Genomic DNA, 7,931 nt, shown 5'->3' with positions numbered 1-7,931 from the left:
TGTCTCTACTAAAATACAAAAATTAGCTGGGCATGGTGGCACACCTGTAGTCCCAGCTACTTGGGAGGCTGAGGCAGGAGAATTGCCTGAACCCAGGAGGCGGAGGTTACAGTGAGCTGAGATCATGCCACTGCACTACAGCCTGGTGCCTAGTGACAGAGCAAGACTCTGTCTCAAAAAAAAAAAAAGAACTGACAGTCACTGTAGGGTGCAGAGCACAACCGGTTCGCTTCTGTGTCACAGCTCTGCTCACACTCAGATCTGATCACAGGTACTGGGAACCACACCACCACCATTAAAACACGCTCCACACACCAAAGCCTCTTCAAGAGGGAAAAATGCTCCCTGTCCCTCCACTTCTCAGTCCTCTCCTCCTTTGACCCTTCCAGGTGTGTTGGGCACAGCGGGTCCTCCCCATCTTCTGAAGTGTCCTTTGGCTTCTGTGATCCAAGAGAAGGACTTCTAGCTGCTCCTCTGGCTATCTGCCTTCATGACCTTCAGGTCATGGGCTTCTCCAGGAGCTCAGCCCCCTTCCCTTTTTTTTTTTTTTTTTTTTTTTTTTGATGAAGTCTCTTCTGTTGCCCAGGCTGGAGTGCAGTGGCAAAATCTTGGCTCACTGCAACCTCTGCCTCCCGGGTTCAAGTGATTCTTCTGCCTCAGCCTCCTGAGTAGCTGGGACTGCAGGCGCCCACCACCGCACAGGGCTAATTTTTGTATTTTTAGTATATATGGGGTTTCACCATATTTTGTGAAACAGGATTTCACCAGGTCTTGAACTCCTGACCTCGTGATCCGCCCACCTCAGCTTCCTAAAGTGCTGGGATTACAAGCGTGAGCCTTTCCCTCATTCTTATACTTCTCTCCAGGGCACCCTGACAACTTCAGGGCCTCTTTTCTTTCTTTCCTTTTCTTTTCTTTCAGACGGAGTCTCACTCTGTCACCCGGGTTGCACGATCTCAGCTCACTGCAACCTTCACCTCCCAGCCTCAAGCGATCCTCTCACCTCTACCTCCTGAGTAGCTAGCTGGGACTACAGGCACACACAACCATGCCTGCCTAATTTCTTGTATTTTTGGTAGAGACAGGTTTTCACCAAGTTGCCCAGTCTGGTGTTGAACTAAGCTCATGTGATCTGCCCACCTCAGCCTCCCAAAGTGCTGGGATCACAGGCATGAGCCACTGCACTCAGCCCTCAGAAACTTTTTTTTGTTGTTGTTGATATGGAGTTTTACTCTTGTCACCCAGGCTAGAGTAATGGTGCCATCTCAGCTCACTGCAACCTCCGCCTCCCCGGTTCAAGCAATTCTCCTGCCTCAGCCTACTGAGTAGCTGGGATTACAGGCGTCCACCACCGTGCCCAGCCAATTTTTGCATTTTTAGTAGAGACAGGGTTTCACCATGTTGGCCAGGCTGGTCTCAAACTCCTGACCTCAGGTGATCCATCCACCTCAGCCTCCCAAAGTGCTGGGATTACAGGTGTGAGCCACTGTGCCGGCCAGAACCTGTTTTTTGTTCCCACAGTGATGACTTGAGTCTTAGCTCCCATATCTCTTGCTCTACTTCTCCCCACTTAGGATGACTCTCCCAAATCTGTTGTGTAAAGTCAACCCCAACTTCTCTCTTCAGAACTGCCCTTTCTCCTGGTTCCCCATGTAATCTTTCCCCAGACCTCTTACCTGATACCCGCCAGCCACCAAGTGAGTGAGCCCCCTCTTCCCTATGCCCGCCACCTTGCCCTTGGCCAAACTACCACCTGCCTTCCTCTTGCCCTCTCAGTTTCTTTATTCACCCCCAGGTCCATTGTCCATGCAGCAGCTGGATGATGTCTGCCCCTGGGACCTGTCTCACTCCCCCGCTTGCCCCTCACCCTGGACAGTTCCTCCTTAGGAGGGCCTAGCTCCAGCTGGACTGAACTTCTTTGCGTCCCTGGATACACCCTGCCTTCCCTGCCTCTCCATCTTTGCACAGTGTGGGCCCTGCAGCGTTTTTTTTTTTTTTTTTTCCCTGGAAACCTTTTACTCACTGAGTAAGTCTCAGCCTTACCTGGGCTCTAGGTGTGGTGTTTAATTTTTGGTCTCTTCCTCTGATAGGTTTTTGTTGTTGTTGTTGTTTTGAGATGGAGTCTTGCTCTGTTGCCCAAGTTGGAACACAGTGGCACGATCTCCACTCACTGCAACCTCCGCCTCCTGGGTTCAAGCAATTCCGTACCTCAGCCTCCCAAGTAGCTGGGACTACATGCGTGCATCACCACACAGCTAATTCTTTTTGCATTTTTAGTAGAGGTGGGGTTTTACCATGTTGGCCAGGCTGGTCTCAAACTCCTGACCTCAAGTGATCTACACATCTTGGCCTCCCAAAATGCTGGGATTACAGGCATGAGCCACTGCCCTGGCCTGGGCCATGCAATTGAATGCCTTTTCCTCTTTCCTTCACCTGCCTAACTCCTGCTCACCCTTGAGGTCTCAATCCACATACCACCTCCTTTGAGACAGCTTCCTGGACCACAGACTGGGTCTGGAACCTCTCCTTCGCTCTTACAAAGCCCTGTACAACCCCCTTCTCTGCCTGTGTCTGCCTCCCCTTCCCAAAGGGCCACCTGCTGTGCTCAGGGTTCCACACTCCAAGACCAGGTGCAGGTTGAGTGTCCTGACTCTGTGCTCTGTTCCCAGTCTCAGAAGTCCCAGATCTCAAAGGTCACTGAGCTCCAGAGGGAGCAAGGCCATGCCTGAAGGTCACCACAGTGGGCCAGTGGCCAGGCTGGGCTGGGGCCCAAGACTCTTACCTTCCCCTCCAGGGCTCCCGTGCTCCCCCAGATGCCATCATGAGCAGAGTTGGGATCCTTGAGGGCCCAAGGGGCCCCAACCAGGAGGGAATTGGTAGGCTCCTATCCTAGGGGTGTGGCAGCCACCAGCCCAGGCCCTTGAGAGCCCAGGGTGCTGGTGAGGGCTGTCCCAGGATGCCAAGAGGGCCGGTGTCAGTACATCTAATGAGCTGCCTTCTCCTCCAACAGTGCTGGGCGTGGGAGTGCTGGCCAATGTGCCAGGCAGGGAGGGCCTGAATTCCCGAAGGTGGTGGTGGCAGCTGTTAGGGTCCCAAGGTTAATGATCTCTAACGTCACACAGAAGAGAATGTGCTGAGGTGTGACCTCCTCCACCCTGCCTTGGCTTCCTGGGGTACTGTCTCTCCAGGACTCACCCTGCCCCCCGACAAGACTGAAGTCTGAAGATCAGCCTGGTCTTTCTTCAAGCCTCAGTGCCCTCTCGCTTCCCCAGCCCTAGGGACCCCCGGCTCTTTCCGGAGGCTGCTCTGCAGGGTCCCTCCTCTGGGCCTTTGCTGCTGCGGTGCCCTCTGCCTGTCTCAGAGATGAGCCCGGCCCTTTCTCAGGGAGCTCCTGAACAACAAGGAATTGAATTGCTTTGTAAATAAACAAAAAGTGCCAAACAGGGCCGCCTGTCACTTGGGAGATGGCCTCTCTCTGCCCCACCAAATGTGCTAATCCAACAAATAACCTAAAATAGTATGTAAAGAACTCATCCAGGCTTTTCTTGTACCTCTGCTCCTCAAACAGCTTCTGCTTTCAGGTCCCCGGAGCAGCCCTGTTCTCTCTAGCCCAGGCTTTTGCTGAAAATTCAGCCTGACCTTAATTGATTATTATTATTATTAATTTAAAAATTAAAAAAAATATACAGATGGCCGGGCACGGTGGCTCTAGCCTGTAATCCCAACACTTTGGAAGGCCGAGGTGGCCAAATCACTTGAGGTTGGGAGAAAACAGCCTGGCCAACATGGCGAAACCCCATCTCTACTAAAAATACAAAAATTAGCTGGGCATGGTGGCGCATGCCTGTAGTCCCAGCTACTAGGGAGGCTGAGACAGGAGAATTGCTTGAACCCATGAACCCAAGAGATGTATATACACAGACGAGGTTTTGCCATGTTGCTTAGACTGATCTCAAACTCCTGAGCTCAAGCAATCCACCTGCCTCGGCCTCCCACAGTGTTGGGATTACAGCCATGAGCCACTGCGACCGGCCTTATTATTTGAGTAAGGGTCTCACTCTTTCACCCAGGCTGGAGTGTAGTGTCATGAACATGGTTCACTGCAACTTTGAACTCCTGGGTTCAAGTGATCATCCTGTCTCAACTTCCTGAGTAGCTGGGACTACAGGTGTGTGCCAGCATGCCCAGCTATTTTTCTTGAGAGTCTTTTTTTTTTTCTTCCCTCCTTGCTCCCTTTTGAGACAGAGTCTTATTCTGTCACCCAGGCTAGAGTGCAGTAGAGCAATTTCAGTTCACTACAATCTCTGCCGCCGGGTTCAAGTGATTCTCCTGCCTCAGCCTCCCAGGTAGCTGGGATTACAGGCGCCTGCCACTGAGCCTGGCTAATTTTTCGTAGTTTATAGTAGAGACAGTGTTTTACCATCTTGGCCAGGCTGGTCTTGAACTCTTGACCTCATGATCCACCCGCCTCAACCTCCCAAAGTGCTGGAATTACAGGCGTGAGCCAATGTGACTAGCTTTTAAAATTTTTTTTAAAGACAAGGTCTCACTATTTTGCCCAGGCTAGTCTTGAACTACTGCACTCAAGCAATTCTTCCACCTTGGCCTCCCAAAGTGTTGGGATTACAGATGTAAGCCACTGTGCCCAGCCTCAGCCTGACCTGTATATCTGAATGATCCTCCCCTAGGTGTTGGAAAAGCCTTCCAGGCCCCTCTCCCCGCCCCGCCATCCCCAAACCTTCCTCTTTCTCACTTAACACAAGTGGGATGACTGGCTCAATGGCTGTGAGCTCTGTGGGGCCTTGGGCACTGGGATATTGTCTTCCTCTCTGGAGCTGCCCAGGTTTTTTTTTTTTTTTCTTCTTTGAAACGGAAACTGGCTCTGTCACCAGGGTGGAGTGCAGTAGCATGATTTCAGCTCACTACAACCTCTACCTCCTGGGTAGAATCAAGCGATTCTCCTGCCTCAGCCTCCCAAGTAGCTGGGGCTAGAGGCATGCACCCCTAGGCCCAGCTAATTTTTGTATTTTTAGTAGAGACAAGGTTTCTCCATGTTGGCCAAGATGATCTCGATCTCTTGACTTCATGATCCGCCTGCCTTGGCCTCCCAAAGTACTGGGATTACAGGTGTGAGCCACCATCCCTGGCCCAGGTTTTTTTTTGTGTGTGTGTGCTGAGTGGGTGCCATCTCAATCTTTCTATTAATAAATTGCCTGGAGGCACAGACTCTCTCTCTTAGGCGAGGTGTCTGGTTCCTTGCTATTTTGCTAGTCTTTCTCACTGTTTTTCTCCCTCAGTTTCCACTGGAGCAACCGGCTTGACACTTTCACACTAAAACTAAACACTTTCCCCAAGATTCCTCTTTGCTTAGTTCCTGGAATCTGCTTTTCATCTTTCTTGGCTTATAAAGCCAGTCACTCATTTACTGAGCCAGGATTCACTTCTTCACTAGGATTTCTTGCAGGAAACCTGAGAGTGGCAGGTGACATCATTTTCACTCCACCTGCCACCTCTTGTCTCTGGCTTTTCTTATCTAAAACTCCAGATTTGTTGAATCATAAGAGGCAGTGAAGTTGTTAGTTTTTCCTTTGATTTAGGCAGCCCTCATTACACCAGGGCTATGTACCCCCAGGGGCTAACCCCAGGACCTTTGTAGAGCTTCCAAGGGCCCCAACCTCCAAACCTTACAAAGAAACAAAATCACCTGTGTTTCCTTGCTAAATTTCCACATAATGACAACCTCTGGCTCTCCCTGGAAATCTAGAAAGCCATAGAAATATTTCTAATGTACTTTCAAAATGCCAACCCTTCTTACCCTTTCTAGCTACCCAGAAATCACACATACACACAAGTACAATTTCTAATTTGTAATAATCTAAAAGCTCAAATGAAAATTATAGAGTCTACAGCCTGAACATAGTCAGTGTTTATATTGCGCCTGAAACAACCTAGGGGTTTGGTCTAGGTCCTGCTGTTCACCACACAGAAAGCCAATCACTGAAATGAGTATTGCCAGGAAAGAAGGCTTTATTCATGTACTGTAGCTGAGATGAGAGATCAGTCTCAAATCCATCTCTTTGACTGAATATAATCAGGGGTTTAGGCCAGGTGTGGTGGCTCATGCCTGTAATCCCAGTACTTTGGGAGGCTGAGGGGGACAGATCATGAGGTCAGGAATTTGAGACCAGCCTGGCCAATATGGAAAAACTCCGTCTCTACTAAAAATACAAAAATTAGCCAGGTGTGATGGTGTGCTGGTAATCCCAGCTACTTGGGAGGCTGAGGAAGGAGAATTGTTAAACCAGGAGGTGAAGGTTTCAATGAGCCAAGATCGTACCACTGTACTTCTGCCTAAGTGACAGAGCCAGACTTTGTCTCAAAAAAAAAAAAAAAAAATTAGGGGTTTATATAACAAGGCAGAATGTGACCTTGTGTGGGAAAACAGGAATTAGGAAGGGGCAAGGAAGAGGAGTTGGTCAATAGAAAGCAGGTGGCTGGTTAGGCAGTTATTTGTTTATTTCTTTATTTAGAGACGGAGTCTCACTGTTGCCCAGGCTGGAGTGCAGTGGTGAGATCTTGGCTCACTGCAACCTCTGCCTCTTGGGTTCAAGTGATTCTTGTGCCCCAGCCTCTCAAGTAGCTGGGTTTACAGTCATGCGCCACCATGCCTGGCTAATTTTTGTAGTTTTAGTAGATATGGGGTTTTGCAACGTTGGTCAGGCTGGTCTCAAACTCCTGACCTCAAGTGATCTGCCTACCTCAGCCTCCCAAAGTTTTGGGATTACAGTCCTGAGCCAACACACCTGGCCCAATTAGGCAGTTACAATGGGTATGGGGCCTGGTATCATATTGTACAGATGCAGTGATCTGGTAAGTTTCAGCTCTTTGGTACTATCTGGAAGGCCTGATGGTTGGTTTCCTGAGAAAGGAACTCAGATAAGACAAATGTAACTTTCTCAAGTTTTAAGAGTGGGAGGATCAATTTATATCTTTTTTCAAATAAACCACAAATGTCAATTCTAGGGGACAATTGGGCCAGTTTCAGTATTGCAGAGGGGATCATGCAGATGTTGCCCATACTCAGCCAGATGACCTGAGTGTGTGTGTCTGTGTGAACTTTAAGAGAATCTGTGGCAGCTGGTTGGAGGATGGGGTAGGATTTTAGGAACTGTTGATGCAACTGGAGAATGGGAATAATATTTGGATGAGGGTTTTCATGCTGATAATAAAGACATACCAAGACTGCAAAGAAAAAGAGTTAATTGGACTTACAGTTCCACATGATTGGGGAAGCCTCAGAATCATGGCAGGAGGCAAAGGGCATTTCTTACATGGTGGCAGCAAGAGAAAAGGAAGAAGATTCAAAAGTGGAAACCCCTGATAAAACCATCAGCTCTCATGAGACTTATTCACTACCAAGAGAACAGTATGGAAGGTTCAAATCGTGATTCCACCCCCATGATTCAAATTATCTCCCACTGGGTCCCCCCGACAAGATGTGGGAATTATGGGAATACAATTCAAGATGAGATTTAGGTGAGGACACAGAGCCAAACCATATCAGTATATAACATCTCAGCAGGTTTTGTTTTGTTTGAGACGGGGTCTTGCTCTGTTACCCAGGCTGGAGTACAGTGGCACTATCATAGTTCACTGCAACCCCAAACTTCTGGGCTCAAGAGATTCTCCAACCTCAGCCTCCTGAGTAGCTGGGACTATAGGCACGCCACTGCACCCAGTTTCTGTGGGTGTTCGAAAGGCTGGGGGTGGGCTGGGTGTAGTAGCTCATACCTGTAATGCTAGCACTTTGGGGGGCCAAGCCAGGCAGATCACCAGAGGTCAGGAGTTTGAGACCAGCCTGGCCAACATGGTGAAACCCTGTCTCTACTAAAAATACAAAAATTAGGCTGGTAGGGTGGCAGACACCTGTA

Source organism: Cebus imitator, unplaced genomic scaffold, assembly GCF_001604975.1.
Source record: "Cebus imitator isolate Cc_AM_T3 unplaced genomic scaffold, Cebus_imitator-1.0 Scaffold118, whole genome shotgun sequence".
Taxonomy (NCBI): Eukaryota; Metazoa; Chordata; class Mammalia; order Primates; family Cebidae; genus Cebus; species Cebus imitator.
The sequence above is the reverse complement of the archived record's forward strand: the minus strand, read 5'-3'. Positions refer to the sequence as shown.